Genomic DNA, 23307 nt, shown 5'->3' with positions numbered 1-23307 from the left:
TGCCTGACCACTAGAAGCGCAATTTCGAAATGGAGTGGTAGTTCTATGCCTGACCACTAGAGGTAACCAAAGATATAGCTCGGCGGTTGCCGACGCTAGATGAGTGACACACACATTTAATGCATGCGCATGCCGCTTGCGGCCTTCTTCTGTGCCTTTGCGCAGTTTAAAACCCCTTAAAACAATTACTGAAGCAAGACGGCGCTCGCGTTACGGCGACGGATCTAAATAGAGACTACACTATATCTCGTCGCAAATGGTGCTTAACCACGGCGGGTCTCAAGCACAGGAGACTCCCAATTTCTAAATGACAGACACACTTGGCTCACAGCGCAAAGTGGTGTTAAACTTGCTTTGTCTATAGCAGGCACACACATATGAGTATGATCCTGACAGGTAACTAAGCTATCGGTCTTATGTCAGGGAGTCCAAGCGCAACATAATTCAGGTTAGAACCTCGTAACAAGTATTCCCGTTCGCTAATAGAGAGATCTCTCCCAGGATACATAGAAACGGAGAAATTCGTCCGAATCGAACCTGGAAACAAAGCCATATCTGAGAATCTCGTCAGACATAGGGTTAAAGTTTACTGCAGTTTAATACGAAAGAACTACAATGAGATAACCAAAAATAAAACAAAATAATATAACTACTAATAATAGAAATAAAAATAACTATAAGCCCGCATGATCCCGCTTAAATGCCTTCAGATTGCCACGAGTGCGACTTTTGCAGACAGTTCACAGTAGCGCTTCTTCACTGCACGACCGGTCATAAAAAGTTTAAATTGTGTGCTCAGAATAAGTTTAAACCTTGTGCCTTGTGATTATTAACCAATTGTTATGCCGAATGGTCGGCTCCTCCAAACTCAATTGTTTGAGGTTAGATCGCACAGGCAGGGACTATTGTGAGCACTCAATGAACGGAGGCTGAAGTTTTGTAAAAGTCATGCATTTATTCCTATAACTAACATAAGACAGACATTACACCTAACAAACAAACACGAAAAAGCGGAGTGGACACAAACAATGTAATCATGAAAATGCAATGACCAGATTTAAAATGAGTAACCTTAGAAGGGAAAATACTGTTCTGCAAAGCAAATGCCATCACCAATTGTTATGCCGAATGGTCGGCTCCTCCAAACTCAATTGCGAATCCCCGTGAGTCTGTTAATGTGAGACGTAAATGGGACTCATTAATAACCAGTATCGCTTAATAACCTAGGGTAGAATAGAAGGCTCGTCCAGCGAGCTGCGTCACCAGGTAAAGTAAACGATCGGTAGCGAAGCTCCCCTCACGGCCGATGAGAGAGAGTCTCGCGATATTTCAGTCGAGTTTGAGGTTTCAGAGCGTAGATCGCACAGGCAGGGACATAAAAGGGAAAATACTGTTCTGCAAAGCAAGCAATTTGTGGAAATACTGTCCTAAGGTAATATAGCAGGTGAATAGGAGTTTAGATTGTTAGAAATGAAAGGACGTTGGTTTACTTGGTTGCAGAGTGTGTGTGTGTGTGTGTGTGTGGGGGGGGGGGGGGGGGGGGTCTTGGCAGTTGGTTGCGGAGGCTGATGAGCTGATGGGTGATGGCACTCAGGCAGGCGCGGTGTTTTCAGCGGTTGTTGGAGTGGAGTCCCTCTGATTCCCTCTCCTGGTGAAGCTTGGGCTTGGTTGCAGTTCTCTGTCCAGCTGGGTCTTCACTGATAGGCTTCAGGAGGGCTTCTTGTGGGCTTCTCTTCTCTTGGGCTGATGTTCTCTGCCTCTCTTCGGGCTGATGGTCTGTTGTTTTCTCCTCCCTTCCGTTTTTCCTCTCCTGGCTTTGTTCTGAGGTGCCAGGTTTTATAGTGTACAGTTCGTGAATAGGAGTGACCAGGAATTCGAGTCCTGGACCAATGGCTGACCATCCATTTGGCGGGCTTTCGGAAGGGGGTCTGTATCAGTCCTTTTGAGATTCATGACCAGACTGATTTCCCTTGTATTGATGATTTTCGTTAGGCTAGTGTAACTTTTCATATATTCACTTTCGTGGTAACCACTAACCAGATTTGGAAACTGGAGTGATTTTCCATCGGTTTGATACCAAACATGCCATACCAGCCTAGTGGTTCACACCTCATACCATCTGTAATGATTAATTAATGATTACTTATATTATGTCATTATGTTATGTTATATTACTCACACCAGTACCTGGTCCAGGTGGTCTAGGTTGCACCTCAATCAGAGGTTACCCTTTATACAGACATTATATGACATATTCTCATGTCAGCAGCACATCTTACCCTTACATAGGCATGGTAGAATACAAAGATCAGATAAGGGCTGCTGAGGAATGTGGAAAACAAAAGGGGGAGGGAAGGTTAGTCAGTCAAAGAAAAAGAATCTTTGAAAGTTAGGACACATTACAAACATAACCTGTCTGTATATTGAGACTAGTAGTCATGGGTAAATAAATATACAGATATACAACAGCCAAACTTAAAAGAAACTTTCTTTAGGGTGTTGGGTGAGTGGTATGTAAGGCAGGATGTCTGGGGAGGGGGTTGTGTGCCAAGTCGAGGGACCCCTGTCCTTGAGGTCCACTCTGCTGTCTGTAGGTGTTAAAACTTTGAGCAATAAAAGTTGGAGTGCTGGCCTCCCTTGTTATCTGTGTGTGTTTAAGTGTGTCCGTGTGTGTGGGGTCACGAACCCCCCTTTGAGGCCTAGGCCGATGTGTGCCTCTCGTACCAGGGTAGGTCTTGTCTCAGGCCACCTGGAATTTAAGCTTTGTGATCTGTGCATGTGTGATCCTACACGCATCCTCTGTTGTTTCCTACATAAACCTCTACATGGACACTGTTACCACTTTCAAGGTCATACACAATTTCCCCAACCGCAAACCGCATGGATGAACAGGGAAGTTCAACAGCTCCTGAAGTCACGTGATGAGGCTTTCTGCACTGGCGGCCGAGAAGTCTACTAAACAGTCAGGTCCAACCTGAGGAGAGGCATCAGAGAGGCAAAGCGCTCCTGAATGATTATCTTCCAGTGGCCCTGACCCCCATTGTTTTGAAGTGGTTTGAGAAGCTGGTCTTAGCACACATCAAGAACAACATCCCTTCCTCCCTGGACCAACAGTAGTTTGCCTACAGGTCAGCTGAGGATGCCATTACCTTGGCCTTCCACACTGCCCTATCACACCTGGAGCAGCGGGACAGCTACGTACGGATGCTGTTTATCGACTACAGCTCCGCCTTTAACACCATCTCCCCCCATCAAGCTGGCCATAAACTGCACAACCTTGGACTGAACACATACCCGTGCAACTGGGTCTTGGACTTTCTGACCAACAGCCCACAGACAGTGCGCATGGGTAACCACACCTCCGCCTCCATCACTCTCAACAGAGGAGCACCTCAGGGCTGTGTGCTCAGCCCCCTCCTCTACTCCCTCTTCACACACGACTGCGAACCCACCCATGATTCTAACCTCATAATTAAGTTTGCAGACAATACAACTGTGATAGGTCTGATCTCGAACAACAACCAGTCAGCCTACTGGGAAGAGGTCGAGAACCTGGAGCGCTGCAGCCAGGACAACAACCTTGCCCCTGAACTCAAAAAAGACAAAAGAACTGATCCCGGACTTCAGGAGACTGAAGCACAGGGACCACCACCCCATCAGCGTCGGTGGTGAGAAGGTGGAGGTGGTTCTGATCATTGATTGATTCCTCACGGTTCAGATCAGCTGTGACCTGTCATGGACCACAAACACTTCAGTCATGGCCAAGAAAAGGACTTCAGAGGCTCCACTTCCTGCGGAGCCTGAAGAAAGCACAAGAACATTTTGATGCAATACCCCACATGTGCGATACCCATATTTATGTGCATTTAGACCACTGAAAACTGAATTTACTTACAAACTTACCAGTCCCTTATTTTGTTTATATATGTCAGTGGACATTTTGTTATTTCCACTTGCACTCCTGTGTGAGCCTAAGCTTTTCGTATACACTGACCTCTAGTAGTATCAGGTAGAACTGCTCGGCTCTCTCTCAGTTCCGGAGATTAAACCAGCGCATTGCTGATGGATCTCGAGCTGTGCTGCCCCGCGGAATCCCAGCTTTCTGCTGTTTTGTGCCAGGAGAATAAAATGGTTGCATGGTCCCACGTCCCCTCATTCTTTGAGTGAAAAAACCACAACGCAGACCTATGAGGGGTTACATGTGCGCGAGGTTCCTGATTTCTCTGCTTTAAAATAATACCCGTCTTCACCCGATCTCTGTACATACTTTATTCTCTGATTCTGATTCATGCCTCACAATCTATGTAATTGTAAATATACTGTGCAGCTGCTGGCGCGTTCCAAACTAAATCTCATTGTACTTACAATGTCAATAAAAACATTCATCCATCCATCTATCTATCTATCTATCTAGGCAGGCCAGTGTCACCTCGCCTCCATCCTTCCTGAAGTCAATGATGGCTTCCTTTGTCTTTGTGCTGTTTAGTGCCAAATTGTTTGCTGAACTCCAACCTGCCACTTTCTGGACCTCATCTCTGTAAGCTGACTCATAAGAACCAAAGAGATTTACAAATGAGAGGAGGCCATTCGGCCCATCAAGCTCCTTTGGGGAGAACTTAGCTAATAGCTCAGAGTTGTTAAAATCTTATCTAGCTCTGATTTTAAGGAACCCAGGGTTTTAGCTTGTGCTACACTAACAGGAAGACTATTCCATACTCTAACTACACGCTGTGCACATATCTCCACAGAGGCACAGCAAGATTACCACAGTCTCCCTGCACCCTACAAGACGGCCATTAAACTCGCAGTCGAAAATGCTCATCAAGGAACCCGTCAGCACATGAATTTCTATAACATCCAGGGCCGTCCAAAGGTAACTACTGAGAAAGTGTTTACAAAAGTGTGAAACTTTCACCATCTGCAAGCTGAACTAATGAGTATCACATTGATTTTGATGTTTTAATTTCAATGCATATGATGCTTAATGTCTCTTCACAATGAAAGTGATGGTTTTATATCTCAGCCCTGGTCAATTTTACCTTCTCACAGTTTCCCTCTGAATCTGCTACATTCAAGTCTGTGACAGTTTGCCATTTTTTGGGTGATTGTTGTTTGTTATATTGCCTTTAAAACAGTTGTAGGCAATTTTGTATATAACATGTTTATGTGATTTAGATCAGCAGTGCAAACATTGACATTGAGATTCTCTTGAGAGCAACAAAATGTCCAAAGTCAACTGCAACAGACCATCGGGATGACTGCGTGTTTGTGACCAACAGGGTAAGTAATGAGTCACTGTGACTGTGAGCATTGGACATATCAGTTAGCAAATTAATTTAGGTTTGTGTTAACTTTTTTGATGCCCTGCGGGGGAAAGTTAGCCAACAATAAAGTAACAAATAGATAGGTGGCCTCAAACAGCCAGTTCCTTCACATTATTCTCAAATTTCAGTAGGCTTACAGGCTTAAAAGCTGGATTACCAGACAGAAACAAATGCTAATCATCTGAGGGGCGACCTGTAGATTTTGCCTCGAGCTATGAACCCTAGCTGGCCTTATTTAAAGAGCTGTGCGCTGTACTACAAAGCGGGTTTTACATACCCAGAGTTACCTCAATCGATCCGGGTTAACTAACTCTCATTGTTGAAATCAGCCTTAAATGGCGGCATGGTGTTTTGTGGTGAAAGGGCAGGACTTAACTCTTGTTTTAATTAGAAAGCCAGCAATTAAACCTGGTCAGAGCAGGGTAGATGTGCAGTGTGAATTACCCTTTAAATTTACCTCTTTAAATAGTGAACTACAGGACCACTTAGCTTGATCGGAGGACAGTATTTTAATACAGAGCAGTGTTCAGTTAAACGGGATTTGTTGTCAATACTTTTAGATGTACTTGCTTTGTATGATATAGCCTTATGGTGACCCTGCTTTGGAAGCTCTTTCCCCTAAAATTGATCTGTGTGATTAAACCCTGCAGTCCAGCAGCTCTGCCTTAAATCATTAGATATATCTTTACTACACCTTCTCTCACTGTATTTATTGCCCACCACTCTTTAAATACTGTTTTTGTGTGTCTGTGTGTTTTTGCAGCCATTCATTAACTGTAGAGTTTGCAGCAGACGGTCTGGTAATGATCTTACAGATCCATCAATTGACTGTGTACCAAACAAGAAAGTGAATCAAGTAACTGTAGAGAGTCTTAGCATTATGGAAATGTACCAGGTGTGTGAATTGTGTCTAAACATGTGGTTAAACTTTGTGTTTGTACATGCAAAAATTTGATCAGAGTACTGTTTATTAATGACAAAGTTACTTTTACTCTGAACAACAGTGGCAGCACCAGGGAAAAGCTTGGGGGCTTATGAAGAAATTTTCTATACAATTTAGACAGCACAGAATCATTAACCTACTTTAATGCATTTATTTATACAACCACACATTTCCCACATTTTGACATCAGTCATGCAGTGAAGATACAGTCTCTTTATTTCTTGACGCCAACCCTCCCCATTAATCCGGGCTTGGGACCGACACCTAGTTGAGCTGGCTTTCTCCCTTAAGTGGCTGGGTTAGGCTAAACTATATACATATTTATAAAGACTACAATAAATTTATAAAGACCTCCCTAAATATGTAGTCTAACAAAATGCAGTTTAAAGAAGGTAGCCTACCTGGTAAACAAAGAAATTAAAAGGCTCACAGCTTATAATCGGGTTATATCCAAGCAGTTTTTAAGAACGTAGCCTACAAGGCGAAATTGAATTACTTTCTGGACCAACAAACGCAACCAGGCATGAACATTATGCACCTTCCTAGTCTTGATGTATGTCGTCAGACGGATGAGGACGTTAGGCAGCCTTTAGATCCTACCCATCATGCACTGCAGTTTTTTGCAAATTCCTCAAATGGAAAACCATTAAATACCTGTTATATTACTTTATATTCATGTAATAAATATACAAATATCAATTAGTTGGAAATCAGCCAGACAGACATAATTACTACAAATGGTTTCCACTGAATCTGCGACTCTGAGTGTTGCAGGCTTGGATGCAGTGCCGCACCATTTTGTAAGGCATGCACTGGCCAATCATGTAGCACTTCTCTCAGAAATATTAATGAGACATCACCTACCACCCTGCAAAAAAGAAATTTGCTGCCCGCCCACCCGCACACGAGCCAACATGGCTCTGGAGAAACAAGCGGCAAAAAAGGCTCGCATGCGGTCTTCCAAAGTTTGGGAATACTTCATCATGACACCTTTTCTGCGCCTCTACTGTAGCTGACGTTAATGACGCTGTTTCAGCCGTTTTATATTTTCTGTTTACTTATTCTGTCATGCAAGACTGAGACAAATTATCGTTTACGACTATTCTTACACACTGTAGCCTGACTTGCTGACTTAAGTAAGCTTAACTATAAGCTACCTTTGCTAGTGTTTGTGAAAAACATATTTCTCACAGTTATGAAATTATTCCATGTTTTAGCATCTGTTTCAACATTAAAGTCAAACTGCTATACTGAAATATGTAAACACTATTGAACTATTAACTTAAGTCTAACATAGAAAATCCTACTGAATCTCTTAAGATTTTCCTTTTTTGTTAATGCACTAATGTTTAAGAAATGTCTTAATAAATTGAATTTCAGATTTGTGTGTGGGTGGGAGTGGGTGAATTGTATTAAATTCATACATTCATTCTTTTGGCTCGGACATTATTGACCTAAAACAAATTGAGGCATTGGGTAAGTGCTTAAATTAGCTACTAAATTGCAAAAAATATTCTAAATATCACATTTTCCATTCTTCGGTATAATTTTAACGAATCACCTATGCTGCCAAACATTACTACTATTAATTTCTCTTCTGTTGCGTACAAACTAAATGTAAAATAGTTAAAATCAGTACAAATTAAAGCACAAGAAATATACAGCATCACTGTAAGCCAATTAGCTCAATATAATGGAATTATCTGAAAACGCATAGATTGTCACAACCTCTTTAGAAAAGTCCAAAACACTCAGGTTTAAAACAGGTTTTAGTTCTTCTTTATGTGTACAGGACAGTGTGATGGTTCTGGTGGTGGGTGTGGCCGACGCTGCTCGCGATGTTTGGCTATGCTGCAGTCCCAGGGAGCGAGTTGGAACACATTTCCACCTTCAAGCTTAGGTGGAAAAACAGCACCGAGACCCAGCAGCAGGACAACTTCACTTGTCCAGCCAACCAGCCCTGCTTCATCATTGAAGTAAGCCCTGTGAACAGGAGCGAGATGTACTTCTGCAGTGGATGTTATAGGGGAAAGAACATCCCCATCCTCACGTCTGCCGGAGTGCCCCCTCAAGTGGGTGTGTGACTTAACTCGATGGATGAATTGGACAGAATGTACTGTGACTAGAGGTCGACCGATATGGGGTTTTCAATAGCCGATGCCGATATTTAGGAGTCAGGGTAAGGTGATGGCCGATATATGCTGCTGATTTTTTTTGGCCGATAATTGGACGTTTTTCCCTTTATTTGGATGATAGAATATCACACTAATAATAACAAACGATAGACAAAAGATCTCAATTTAGCATTTATTGAATACTCAACTTATGAAACAATAACACATTTATAAACAATAAAAATAGCAGCATCAGAATCTCTATTAGTACACAATATAGCAGCAAACTCCTCATATCAGACGGTAGGAGAATTTGTAAACAAAACAAAAAGGAATGAGCATGTAATCTTCAGTTTTAATCCCGCTTCCAGTCCCTGAGTTTTCTCACCCCACCCATCCTTCACAGACATCAAACAGCAATTACTAAAACAGAAGGAAAAATGCAAAAGCACAAAAGAACTTGAAAACAATAACAAACTTATAAACAATAAAAATACCAGCATCAGAATCTCAATTAGTGCACAATATAGCAGCAAACTCCTCATATCTGGGGGAAGGAAAATTGGAAACAATACAAAAAGGAATGAGAACATCTTCAGTTTCAATCCCATTTCCAGTCCCTGAGTCTTCCTCATCCCACAAGCAGGCAAGGCATGTCACCCCAGGTGTGTGACAATTATTTTATATGTATCTATATATATTCCCTCCACCATCCCTCCTTCACGGAGAACTGCGTTATTTTTATTTTCCATTGCGAAAAAAAAAACAAAAAAAAAATCTATATATATACATATAAATGGGTGTATCGAGACTACATGGTCAGGTTGGATAACAAAGGTGCACTAAAATTGGGGGAGCAGGCAAGGCATGTCACCCCAGGTGTGTGACAATTACTTTATATATATGTATATATATAGTCCATCCACCATCCCTCCTTAATGGAGAACTGCGTTATTTTTATTGTCCATTGTGAAAAAAAACACAAAAAAAAAAAAAAAATATATATATATATATATATATATATATATATATATACACATATATATATGGGTGTATCGAGACTAGATGGTCAGTATGGATAACTAAGGTGCACTAAAATTGGGGGAGCAGGCAAGGCATGTCACCCCAGGTGTGTGACAAATATTTTATATATATGTATATATATTCCCTCCACCACCCCTCCTTTAAGGAGGACTGCTTAATTTTAAATGCCCATTGCGAAAAAAAACAAAAAAAAATCTATATATATACATATAAATGGGTGTATCGAGACTAGATGGTAAGTATGGACAACTAAGGTGCACTAAAACTGGGGGAGCAGGCAAGGCATGTCACCCCAGTTGTGTGACAATTACTTTAAATATATGTATATATATAGTCCATCCACCATCCCTCCTTTACGGAGAACTGCGTTATTTTTATTGTCCATTGCGAAAAAAAACACAAAAAAAGAAGAAATATATATATATATATATATATATATATATATATATATATATATATATATATACACACATATATATATGGGTGTATCGAGACTAGATGGTCAGGTTGGATAACTAAGGTGCACTAAAATTGGGGGAGCAGGCAAGGTATGTCACCCTAGTTGTGTGACAATTATTTTATATATATGTATATATATATTCCCTCCACCACCCCTCCTCTGCGGAGGACTGCTTTATTTTTAATTTCCATTATGAAGAAAAAAAAACACAAAAACAAAGAAAAACAAAAATAAAATAAAAATAATAAAAATAAATAAAAAGAAAAACAACTAGAGCCAATAACAATAGTAATAGCAATAACAAAAATGATAAGTACAGCTGCAGTTATGATAACAACAATAACAATAAATAGCAACATCAACCTCCATATAATAATTATTTTTTTTTTACATGTATATTCCCTCCACCACCCCTCCTCTGCGGAGGACTGTTTTTTTTTTCAAATCAAAAATGTTTTTTTCATTTTTTATCAAAAATGATAAGTACAGCTGCAGTTATGATAACAACAATAACAATAAATAGCAACATCAACCTTCATATAATACAAATTTACAACAACGTATTATCATCAAGGATGTGCCACTGTGGGTCAAGGACCAGGCAGGTTTTCCGGGTACTCTCCAAACCCCCCCCGGGACCACCCACCACACCCTCCAAGGGCCCAGAGAGGGAGAATAAAAGGGGCCCTCTTCAGGCCCCCATCTGCCCCCCCGCTCAATGTGTGTGTGTGTAATGTATGTACATGTCGGTGTGTATGAATGTGTGTGTGAACAGAAGTGTGTGCAATTCAAAACTGCGGTACATTAAAAGTGAGGAAGTGGTCAGGGTACGAGCTCCCCACCGCTGGCAGACGGCGGAATCCCATGCACCCCACCATATTCCCAAAAAAAAATATATATGGGTGTATCGAGACTGTCATGCCCGGCTCCTCCGCTCCTCCTGTGTGCCACGCCCCCTGATTACCCACGTGTTTTCTCCCGATTGTACCCAGCTGTATCTAGTTCATTTGCTCAGTCCTGTGTATTTCAGTCCGTGATTTACCTGAGTCCTTCGTCCGTCATTGATGTCAGTCAGTGTTCGTAGTTCCGTGTCACCGATTAAACCCCGTACTTTGCCCCGATTTCTGCTTGTCTGCCTGTCCTTGCCCGCCTGCACGCACGATCGCCGCTCTGCCCGCGATCTCCCGTGACAGATCTGTCTCTCCGCTTTCCCAGCCCTTTGTCAGCTCCTGCCCTACGTTCTGTCTCTTGCCATGTTTTGTGCTTCGGTCCTGTTCCCCGTCCTGCGTTGATTCTGTTCTTGTTTTTCAGGTCCTGTTTTGCCTCGTCCCGTCCGTCGCCCCCTTCCTTGGCGCGCCCGGAATAGCGCGCCTTTGGGGGGGGGTTCTGTCATGCCCGGCTCGTCTGCTCCTCCTGTGTGCCACGCCCCCTGATTACCCACGTGTTTTCTCCCGATTGTACCCAGCTGTATCTAGTTCATTTGCTCAGTCCTGTGTATTTCAGTCCGTGATTTACCTGAGTCCTTCGTCCGTCATTGATGTCAGTCAGTGTTCGTAGTTCCGTGTCCCCGATTAAACCCCGTACTTTGCCCCGATTTCTGCTTGTCTGCCTGTCCTTGCCCGCCTGCACGCACGATCGCAGCTCTGCCCGCGATCTCCCGTGACAGATCTGTCTCTCCGCTTTGTCAGCTCCTGTGCTACGTTCTGTCTCTTGCCATGTTTTGTGCTTCGGTCCTGTTCCCCGTCCTGCATTGATTCTGTTCTTGTTTTTCAGGTCCTGTTTTGCCTCGTCCCGTCCGTCGCCCCCTTCCTTGGCGCGCCCGGAGTAGCGCGCCTTTGGGGGGGGGGTTCTGTCATGCCCGGCTCGTCCGCTCCTCCTGTGTGCCACGCCCCCTGATTACCCACGTGTTTTCTCCCGATTGTACCCAGCTGTATCTAGTTCATTTGCTCAGTCCTGTGTATTTCAGTCCGTGTCTTACCTGAGTCCTTCGTCCGTCATTGATGTCAGTCAGTGTTCGTAGTTCCGTGTCCCCGATTAAACCCCGTACTTTGCCCCGATTTCTGCTTGTCTGCCTGTCCTTGCCCGCCTGCACGCACGATCGCCGCTCTGCCCGCGATCTCCCGTGACAGATCTGTCTCTCCGCTTTCCCAGCCCTTTGTCAGCTCCTGTCCTACGTTCTGTCTCTTGCCATGTTTTGTGCTTCGGTCCTGTTCCCCGTCCTGCGTTGATTCTGTTCTTGTTTTTCAGGTCCTGTTTTGCCTCGTCCCGTCCGTCGCCCCCTTCCTTGGCGCGCCCGGAGTAGCGCGCCTTTGGGGGGGGGTTCTGTCATGCCCGGCTCGTCCGCTCCTCCTGTGTGCCACGCCCCCTGATTACCCACGTGTTTTCTCCCGATTGTACCCAGCTGTATCTAGTTCATTTGCTCAGTCCTGTGTATTTCAGTCCGTGATTTACCTGAGTCCTTCGTCCGTCATTGATGTCAGTCAGTGTTCGTAGTTCCGTGTCCCCGATTAAACCCCGTACTTTGCCCCGATTTCTGCTTGCCTGCCTGTCCTTGCCCGCCTGCACGCACGATCGCCGCTCTGCCCGCGATCTCCCGTGACAGAGACTAGATGGTCAGTATGGATAACTAAGGAGCACTAAAATTGAGTGAGCAGGCAAGGTATGTCACCCTAGTTGTGAGACAATTATTTTATATATCTACATATATATTCCCTCCACCACCCCTCCTCTGCGGAGGACTGCTTTATTTTTAATTTCCATTTCAAACAAAAAAAAACACAAAAAATAAACAAAGAAAAACAACGTGTCTGCTATTGGTTGTGTATGTGTATCTACATGTGTGGGGTGTACAGGTAAGTGTGGATGCATACCTATATATATGTATGTATTTATGCTTGTGTGTGAGTGTAGCGATTTGTCCATGGATGTGCTAATAGTTGATGTGGGGAGTAGCAGCGACACCCCCCCCATTCTGACCCCCCGGCATGCGACCACCAGTAGTGCTGAGGGGGAGCGGGAAGTAGAGGGGGGCCGTGAAAAGGGCCCACCCCACTTTCCAGGAAGCCGAACCCAGGGCCACAGAAGAAGGTAGGCACCCCCACCCAGCACAAGACCAAACCACAAAGCCGCCTTCGACGCACGTAGTGTCCCAAAGTACCCGGAATACCCGTCAGGACCCTGACCCACAGTGACACAACTCACGCACCAACCCAGCCCACCACCAGCAGAGGGGGTCAGACCCCTTCGGGACCACCCATAACACCCGACAAACTGCGCAGGCTCAGGGAGATATATGTCACCCCTGTTGCGTGACAATTATTTTTTTTTACATGCATATTCCCTCCACCACCCCTCCTCTGCGGAGGACTACTTTATTTTAAATTTCCATTATGAAGAAAAAAAACACAAAAACAAAGAAAAACAAAAAGAAAATAAAAATAATAAAAAAAAAAGAAAAACAACTAGAGCAAATAACAATAGTAATAGCAATAACAAAAATGATAAGTACAGCTGCAGTTATGATAACAACAATAACAATAAATAGCAACATCAACCTCCATATAATAATTATTTTTTTTTACATGTATATTCCCTCCACCACCCCTCCTCTGCGGAGGACTGTTTTTTTTTTCAAATAAAAAATGTTTTTTTCATTTTTTATCAAAAATGATAAGTACAGCTGCAGTTATGATAACAACAATAACAATAAATAGCAACATCAACCTTCATATAATACAAATTTACAACAACGTATTATCATCAAGGATGTGCCACTGTGGGTCAAGGACCAGGCAGGTTTTCCGGGTACTCTCCAAACCCCCCCCGGGACCACCCACCACACCCTCCAAGGGCCCAGAGAGGGAGAATAAAAGGGGCCCTCTTCAGGCCCCCATCTGCCCCCCCACTCAATGTGTGTGTGTGTAATGTATGTACCTGTCGGTGTGTATGAATGTGTATGTGAACAGAAGTGTGTGCAATTCAAAACTGCGGTACATTAAAAGTGAGGAAGTGGTCAGGGTACGAGCTCCCCACCGCTGGCAGACGGCGCAATCCCATGCACCCCACCATATTCCCAAAAAAAAATATATATGGGTGTATCGAGACTGTCATGCCCGGCTCGTCCGCTCCTCCTGTGTGCCACGCCCCCTGATTACCCACAGGTTTTCTCCCGATTGTACCCAGCTGTATCTAGTTCATTTGCTCAGTCCTGTGTATTTCAGTCCGTGTCTTACCTGAGTCCTTCGTCCGTCATTGATGTCAGTCAGTGTTCGTAGTTCCGTGTCACCGATTAAACCCCGTACTTTGCCCCGATTTCTGCTTGTCTGCCTGTCCTTGCCCGCCTGCACGCACGATCGCCGCTCTGCCCGCGATCTCCCGTGACAGATCTGTCTCTCCGCTTTCCCAGCCCTTTGTCAGCTCCTGCCCTACGTTCTGTCTCTTGCCATGTTTTGTGCTTCGGTCCTGTTCCCCGTCCTGCGTTGATTCTGTTCTTGTTTTTCAGGTCCTGTTTTGCCTCGTCCCGTCCGTCGCCCCCTTCCTTGGCGCGCCCGGAATAGCGCGCCTTTGGGGGGGGGTTCTGTCATGCCCGGCTCGTCCGCTCCTCCTGTGTGCCACGCCCCCTGATTACCCACGTGTTTTCTCCCGATTGTACCCAGCTGTATCTAGTTCATTTGCTCAGTCCTGTGTATTTCAGTCCGTGTCTTACCTGAGTCCTTCGTCCGTCATTGATGTCAGTCAGTGTTCGTAGTTCCGTGTCCCCGATTAAACCCCGTACTTTGCCCCGATTTCTGCTTGTCTGCCTGTCCTTGCCCGCCTGCACGCACGATCGCCGCTCTGCCCGCGATCTCCCGTGACAGATCTGTCTCTCCGCTTTCCCAGCCCTTTGTCAGCTCCTGTCCTACGTTCTGTCTCTTGCCATGTTTTGTGCTTCGGTCCTGTTCCCCGTCCTGCGTTGATTCTGTTCTTGTTTTTCAGGTCCTGTTTTGCCTCGTCCCGTCCGTCGCCCCCTTCCTTGGCGCGCCCGGAGTAGCGCGCCTTTGGGGGGGGGGGTTCTGTCATGCCCGGCTCGTCCGCTCCTCCTGTGTGCCACGCCCCCTGATTACCCACGTGTTTTCTCCCGATTGTACCCAGCTGTATCTAGTTCATTTGCTCAGTCCTGTGTATTTCAGTCCGTGTCTTACCTGAGTCCTTCGTCCGTCATTGATGTCAGTCAGTGTTCGTAGTTCCGTGTCCCCGATTAAACCCCGTACTTTGCCCCGATTTCTGCTTGTCTGCCTGTCCTTGCCCGCCTGCACGCACGATCGCCGCTCTGCCCGCGATCTCCCGTGACAGATCTGTCTCTCCGCTTTCCCAGCCCTTTGTCAGCTCCTGTCCTACGTTCTGTCTCTTGCCATGTTTTGTGCTTCGGTCCTGTTCCCCGTCCTGCGTTGATTCTGTTCTTGTTTTTCAGGTCCTGTTTTGCCTCGTCCCGTCCGTCGCCCCCTTCCTTGGCGCGCCCGGAGTAGCGCGCCTTTGGGGGAGGGTTCTGTCATGCCCGGTTCGTCCGCTCCTCCTGTGTGCCACGCCCCCTGATTACCCACGTGTTTTCTCCCGATTGTACCCAGTTGTATCTAGTTCATTTGCTCAGTCCTGTGTATTTCAGTCCGTGATTTACCTGAGTCCTTCGTCCGTCATTGATGTCAGTCAGTGTTCGTAGTTCCGTGTCCCCGATTAAACCCCGTACTTTGCCCCGATTTCTGCTTGTCTGCCTGTCCTTGTCCGCCTGCACGCACGATCGCCGCTCTGCCCGCGATCTCCCGTGACAGATCTGTCTCTCCGCTTTGTCAGCTCCTGTCCTACGTTCTGTCTCTTGCCATGTTTTGTGCTTCGGTCCTGTTCCCCGTCCTGCGTTGATTCTGTTCTTGTTTTTCAGGTCCTGTTTTGCCTCGTCCCGTCCGTCGCCCCATTCCTTGGCGCGCCCGGAGTAGCGCGCCTTTGGGGGGGGGTTCTGTCATGCCCGGCTCGTCCGCTCCTCCTGTGTGACACGCCCCCTGATTACCCACATGTTTTCTCCCGATTGTACCCAGCTGTATCTAGTTCATTTGCTCAGTCCTGTGTATTTCAGTCCGTGTCTTACCTGAGTCCTTCGTCCATCATTGATGTCAGTCAGTGTTCGTAGTTCCGTGTCCCCGATTAAACCCCGTACTTTGCCCCGATTTCTGCTTGTCTGCCTGTCCTTGCCCGCCTGCACGCACGATCGCCGCTCTGCCCGCGATCTCCCGTGACAGATCTGTCTCTCCGCTTTCCCAGCCCTTTGTCAGCTCCTGTCCTACGTTCTGTCTCTTGCCATGTTTTGTGCTTCGGTCCTGTTCCCCGTCCTGCGTTGATTCTGTTCTTGTTTTTCAGGTCCTGTTTTGCCTCGTCCCGTCCGTCGCCCCCTTCCTTGGCGCGCCCGGAGTAGCGCGCCTTTGGGGGGGGGGGTTCTGTCATGCCCGGCTCGTCCGCTCCTCCTGTGTGCCACGCCCCCTGATTACCCACGTGTTTTCTCCCGATTGTACCCAGCTGTATCTAGTTCATTTGCTCAGTCCTGTGTATTTCAGTCCGTGTCTTACCTGAGTCCTTCGTCCGTCATTGATGTCAGTCAGTGTTCGTAGTTCCGTGTCCCCGATTAAACCCCGTACTTTGCCCCGATTTCTGCTTGTCTGCCTGTCCTTGCCCGCCTGCACGCACGATCGCCGCTCTGCCCGCGATCTCCCGTGACAGAGACTAGATGGTCAGTATGGATAACTAAGGAGCACTAAAATTCAGTTAGCAGGCAAGGTATGTCACCCTAGTTGTGAGACAATTATTTTATATATCTACATATATATTCCCTCCACCACCCCTCCTCTGCGGAGGACTGCTTTATTTTTAATTTCCATTTCAAACAAAAAAAAAACACAAAAAATAAACAAAGAAAAACAACGTGTCTGCTATTGGTTGTGTATGTGTATCTACATGTGTGGGGTGTACAGGTAAGTGTGGATGCATACCTATATATGTATGTATTTATGCTTGTGTGTGAGTGTAGCGATTTGTCCATGGATGTGCTAATAGTTGATGTGGGGAGTAGCAGCGACACCCCCCCCATTCTGACCCCCCGGCATGCGACCACCAGTAGTGCTGAGGGGGAGCGGGAAGTAGAGGGGGGCCGTGAAAAGGGCCCACCCCACTTTCCAGGAAGCCGAACCCAGGGCCACAGAAGAAGGTAGGCACCCCCACCCAGCACAAGACCAAACCACAAAGCTGCCTTCGACGCACGTAGTGTCCCAAAGTACCCGGAATACCCGTCAGGACCCTGACCCACAGTGACACAACTCACGCACCAACCCAGCCCACCACCAGCAGAGGGGGTCAGACCCCTTCGGGACCACCCATAACACCCGACAAACTGCGCAGGCTCAGGGAGATATATGTCACCCCTGTTGCGTGACAATTATTTTTTTTTTACATGCATATTCCCTCCACCACCCCTCCTCTGCGGAGGACTACTTTATTTTAAATTTCCATTATGAAGAAAAAAAACACAAAAACAAAGAAAAACAAAAAGAAAATAAAAATAATAAAAATAAAAAAAAGAAAAACAACTAGAGCCAATAACAATAGTAATAGCAATAACAAAAATGATAAGTACAGCAGCAGTTATGATAACAACAATAACAATAAATAGCAACATCAACCTTCATATAATAATATTTTTTTTTACATGTATATTCCCTCCACCACCCCTCCTCTGCGGAGGACTGTTTTTTTTTTCAAATCAAAAATGTTTTTTTCATTTTTTATCAAAAATGATAAGTACAGCTGCAGTTATGATAACAACAATAACAATAAATAGCAACATCAACCTTCATATAATAATATGTTTTTTTACATGTATATTCCCTCCACCACCCCTCCTCTGCGGAGGACTGTTTTTTTTTTCAAATCAAAAATGTTTTTTTCATTTTTTATCAAAAATGATAAGTACAGCTGCAGTTATGATAACAACAATAACAATAAATAGCAACATCAACCTCCATATAATAATTATTTTTTTTTACATGTATATTCCCTCCACCACCCCTCCTCTGCGGAGGACTGTTTTTTTTTTCATGTCCATTGCGTAAAAAAAAACAAAAAATTAAGAAAAACAAAAAGAAAATAAAAATAATAAAAATAAATAAAAAGAAAAACTAGAGCCAATAACAAAATTAATAGCAATAACAAAAATGATAAGTACAGCTGCAGCTGTGATAACAACAATAACAATAAATAGCAACATCAACCACCACATAATACAAATTTACAACAACGTATTATCATCAAGGATGTGCCACTGTGGGTCAAGGACCAGGCAGGTTTTCCGGGTACTCTCCAAACCCCCCCCGGGACCACCCACCACACCCTCCAAGGGCCCAGAGAGGGAGAATAAAAGGGGCCCTCTTCAGGCCCCCATCTGCCCCCCCCCCGCTCAATGTGTGTGTGTGTAATGTATGTACATGTCGGTGTGTATGAATGTGTGTGTGAACAGAAGTGTGTGCAATTCAAAACTGCGGTACATTAAAAGTGAGGGAGTGGTCAGGGTACGAGCTCCCCACCGCTGGCAGACGGCGGAATCCCATGCACCCCACCATATTCCCAAAAAAATATATATATGGGTGTATCGAGACTGTCATGCCCGGCTCGTCCGCTCCTCCTGTGTGCCACGCCCCCTGATTACCCACGTGTTTTCTCCCGATTGTACCCAGCTGTATCTAGTTCATTTGCTCAGTCCTGTGTATTTCAGTCCGTGTCTTACCTGAGTCCTTCGTCCGTCATTGATGTCAGTCAGTGTTCGTAGTTCCGTGTCCCCGATTAAACCCCGTACTTTGCCCCGATTTCTGCTTGTCTGCCTGTCCTTGCCCGCCTGCACGCACGATCGCCGCTCTGCCCGCGATCTCCCGTGACAGAGACTAGATGGTCAGTATGGATAACTAAGGAGCACTAAAATTGAGTGAGCAGGCAAGGTATGTCACCCTAGTTGTGAGACAATTATTTTATATATCTACATATATATTCCCTCCACCACCCCTCCTCTGCGGAGGACTGCTTTATTTTTAATTTCCATTTCAAACAAAAAAAAACACAAAAAATAAACAAAGAAAAACAACGTGTCTGCTATTGGTTGTGTATGTGTATCTACATGTGTGGGGTGTACAGGTAAGTGTGGATGCATACCTATATATGTATGTATTTATGCTTGTGTGTGAATGTAGCGATTTGTCCATGGATGTGCTAATAGTTGATGTGGGGAGTAGCAGCGACACCCCCCCCATTCTGACCCCCCGGCATGCGACCACCAGTAGTGCTGAGGGGGAGCGGGAAGTAGAGGGGGGCCGTGAAAAGGGCCCACCCCACTTTCCAGGAAGCCGAACCCAGGGCCACAGAAGAAGGTTGGCACCCCCACCCAGCACAAGACCAAACCACAAAGCCGCCTTCGACGCACGTAGTGTCCCAAAGTACCCGGAATACCCGTCAGGACCCTGACCCACAGTGACACAACTCACGCACCAACCCAGCCCACCACCAGCAGAGGGGGTCAGACCCCTTCGGGACCACCCATAACACCCGACAAACTGCGCAGGCTCAGGGAGATATATGTCACCCCTGTTGCGTGACAATTATTTTTTTTTACATGCATATTCCCTCCACCACCCCTCCTCTGCGGAGGACTACTTTATTTTAAATTTCCATTATGAAGAAAAAAAACACAAAAACAAAGAAAAACAAAAAGAAAATAAAAATAATAAAAAGAAAAAAAAGAAAAACAACTAGAGCCAATAACAATAGTAATAGCAATAACAAAAATGATAAGTACAGCAGCAGTTATGATAACAACAATAACAATAAATAGCAACATCAACCTCCATATAATAATTATTTTTTTTACATGTATATTCCCTCCACCACCCCTCCTCTGCGGAGGACTGTTTTTTTTTTTCAAATCAAAAATGTTTTTTTCATTTTTTATCAAAAATGATAAGTACAGCTGCAGTTATGATAACAACAATAACAATAAATAGCAACATCAACCTCCATATAATAATTATTTTTTTTTACATGTACATTCCCTCCACCACCCCTCCTCTGCGGAGGACTGTTTTTTTTTTTTCATGTCCATTGCGAAAAAAAAAAACGAAAAATTAAGAAAAACAAAAAGAAAATAAAAATAATAAAAATAAATAAAAAGAAAAACAACTAGAGCCAATAACAAAAGTAATAGCAATAACAAAAATGATAAGTACAGCTGCAGCTGTGATAACAACAATAACAATAAATAGCAACATCAACCACCACATAATACAAATTTACACAAATTTGTGAGGTACAGTCTTTCTACATGTCATTGTAGTATTTAAATATGGATGAGGGAATTTGTTTTGTTTTTCAAATCTTACTAGCCTCTTGTCTTTTCGGTCTGAAAGAGATCATTTAGTTTTATGGAACCAATTATGGCAAACTCTCTCTTCAGTCAGAGGTACATGAGTCACATTTGTGAGAGCAGAAATTAATCTAAAGTAGAACAACGTGGGATTATAAAATGGTGCAAATCCTGGAGATGTGAGGCTTGATTAGCGAAACATTAGCATAGGTCAGGTCGACCCGCTCATCACTACTGCCCAAATAATTGCTAATGGGTGTCTAGCTATGTTATGCATGATTCTCCTTATTTATAATTAGCTATATATTATTTTTGAGCAGAAGTTAATCCATCTAAGTAGAACAATGTGAAACGGATAAGATGGTGAAAATTTAAGGCTATAGTGCTGTAAAGTAATGTAAAATGTACTTATTACTGTATTTATTGTCAGCAATGTCTTACGCTTGGTTATTTATCAATTCACGTTCTATATGGGGTCTGTAGATGGTTCGCTATTATCTGTGGTCGGTTTTGGAATGTATCACCTGCTGAAATGTGGGGGTGGGGTTACTGTATATACTGTATACTATGTAAGCATATATATGTCTAGTCCAAATGTCATTTTAACATTATATTATTAATATTATGAATAAAGGTATATTGTGTGTATAATTTGAATGCAACCATTCAAACAAAGACCAATCTGAATACAGACCAAGTCCTGATAATATACATCTCATTATATACAAAGCGTGTGTATGTGCTTATATATTATAATAATAATAATCAATACTTTATTAATCCCCGTGGGTGAATTGTCTTTACACCTCCCTCATTGTGCTCTGTTTTGTGGAGTAAGTTGTCCGTGAAGGGCAGCCACCTGTTGAGGTGCCCAGGGAGCTGGGGGTTAGGGGCCTGGGGGCAAAGGCCCACCCATATGCTGAGGCTGGGTTTGGACCAGTGACCTTGTGATTTTCACCATCTTATACTTTCACATACATACATACATACATATACACACACACACACACACACACGGTGTATCAGGACTAGATGGTCAGTATGGAGAACTAAGGTGCATTAAACATGGGTGAGCAGGCAAGGCAGTGTTTCCCCTCGGGGGCGGGGGGGGCAGACGGACACCTACAGGATTCATGGTGTTCATGTGTTTCTTTTAACTACAGCAGTCAATATAAAAAATATAAATAGAAAATATATAAATATTTTAAAAAGCAGCTTTTCAGGTGCTTGGTGCGACATATTTTCCGACTCGCGCTCTCTGTCCGCTGGTGGGAGTGTGCTCACCTGTGTGTGCGCACATAGGGGCGGAGCTCCGCCATGCATGACAGAGAGCAGAGGAGGCCTGTAAACGCCCGACCGTGTAGAGACAAAAATGTCAAGCTGCTGTGTAAATAACATAAATAACATAAGGCTATTTAGTTTGCTTAATAAAAGGACAATGTATAGTCCTGTTCTATAGAAAAGGTAATGTGTTGTGATTTGGCGCTATATAGAGAATATCTATATATATATAGATATAGAGAATTAAATAAAATTAACTTAACCTTCAAGAGGGGGCGGGAGGTGCCGCTGGGGGGGGGGGGGGTAATATAATGGTAGGGGAAACACTGCAAGGCATGTCACCCCACCGCTGGCAGACGGCTGGCAGACGGTATGCTTGGGATGTATTTAAATATTTTTAACATATATTCCCTCCACCACCCCCCCTCTGCGGAGGACTGCTTTATTTTTATTTCCATTGCAAAAAAAATAAATAAATGGCTATAAGAAGCGTTTGTAAGCTGTGATATCTGCCAGAGGAGGTGTTACTAAGTACTGATTATGTAGGGTGGCCAAACTTTTGCAGAGTGCTAGAATAATGTTTTTATTTTTGTTCAATTTATGGCATAAAATGCAACTATGCATCAATGTTTGCTGAAAATACTGTATTTTGTTCCATTTCCTAGAGAGACTGTGTTAACATCTTTTCAATTGTAAAATCAGTTATTTGTCAAAGGGTGGCCAAACTTTTGCATAAGACTTGGACTTGGTCTGTATTCAAATTAGTCTCGGTTTGAACGGTTGCGTTCAAATTGTCAAGGAGCATCATACAGCACGATTAATCTGCATTCATTTTTTAACTTTTTTCTATATTAATCATGAAACATAACACTAAAAAAATCTTTTTAGACCAGAAAGACAAGACTACTAAGACCTGAAAAACAAAACAAATTCCCTCATCCATATTTAAATACTACAATGACAATGTGCCCCACAAACAAAATAACAAAGGAAATTCAGAGAAAATTCAGTACTACTGTTGCAAAGAATGTTACACCCCAAGAAAACAGATCAACAGTTCTACAAACAATTTGTAGGTGCTTCTAAAAGCAGTTACTGGGAGATGATATAGAGCTATACATTCCTCAAGAACCAAATTCAGAATACTTTCCAGTTCTAATTATGCCACACAGAGCTCAAAAAGCCAGTTAAGTGGATTCAGTCAAGACAATTAGTAGAATCGGCTGGTTTAGTACCATGCTGGGAGAAAATTAACTTCAATTATGACTTTGACTAACTTTTACCTCAAAAATGAATAGGAAAGTATGTCTGGAATGTTTGGATTCATTTGGAATGCTTTTAATACCACCATAGAGCATTAGTGAAAATACTTTTAAAAGGTTATAACATCATTTTCAAAATGGAAAGCTTTTAAAATGGAACAGCAATTCAGGCAAATCTTTTTGGCAACTTTGTGCTGGCTAGTGAATGGCACTTGTGTCCAAATGCAGTAAAGTCAAACAGATATTTCATGGTTTAAATGTCAAAACAGATTACATTCTATTGCTAATCACCTTTGTACTGTTTTGGAGGAATAGACTTAAACACTTAACAAGATACGGAATGCCAGTTTGAATGTCAGTTCTTATATATAGCTCCTCTGTGCTGTGCTTATCTTTAATTAATATTCTGACAATCTGCCAATCAGGGCTATTATAAAAGTCCACCATTTAAAATGTGGA

General features: G+C 43.8%; 2 long non-coding RNA genes across 2 annotated transcripts in view; one reads left to right on the top strand and one right to left on the bottom strand.

Annotated features, from left to right (window-relative positions):
- LOC125745368 (uncharacterized) overlaps nt 1-21874 on the bottom strand; it is a 68941-nt gene extending 47067 nt beyond the window's left edge. The window contains exon 1 of the long non-coding RNA XR_007398658.1: nt 16001-21874. This is a non-coding gene — a long non-coding RNA (uncharacterized LOC125745368). The remainder of the gene's footprint in view (nt 1-16000) is intronic.
- Nucleotides 8986-23307, top strand: part of LOC125745365 (uncharacterized) — a 175462-nt gene continuing 161140 nt past the window's right edge. Inside the window, exon 1 of the long non-coding RNA XR_007398650.1 lies at nt 8986-9046. This is a non-coding gene — a long non-coding RNA (uncharacterized LOC125745365). The remainder of the gene's footprint in view (nt 9047-23307) is intronic.

Source organism: Brienomyrus brachyistius, chromosome 6 (assembly GCF_023856365.1).
Source record: "Brienomyrus brachyistius isolate T26 chromosome 6, BBRACH_0.4, whole genome shotgun sequence".
Lineage (NCBI taxonomy): Eukaryota > Metazoa > Chordata > Actinopteri > Osteoglossiformes > Mormyridae > Brienomyrus > Brienomyrus brachyistius.
This window is presented reverse-complemented; position numbering and strand designations above follow the sequence as displayed.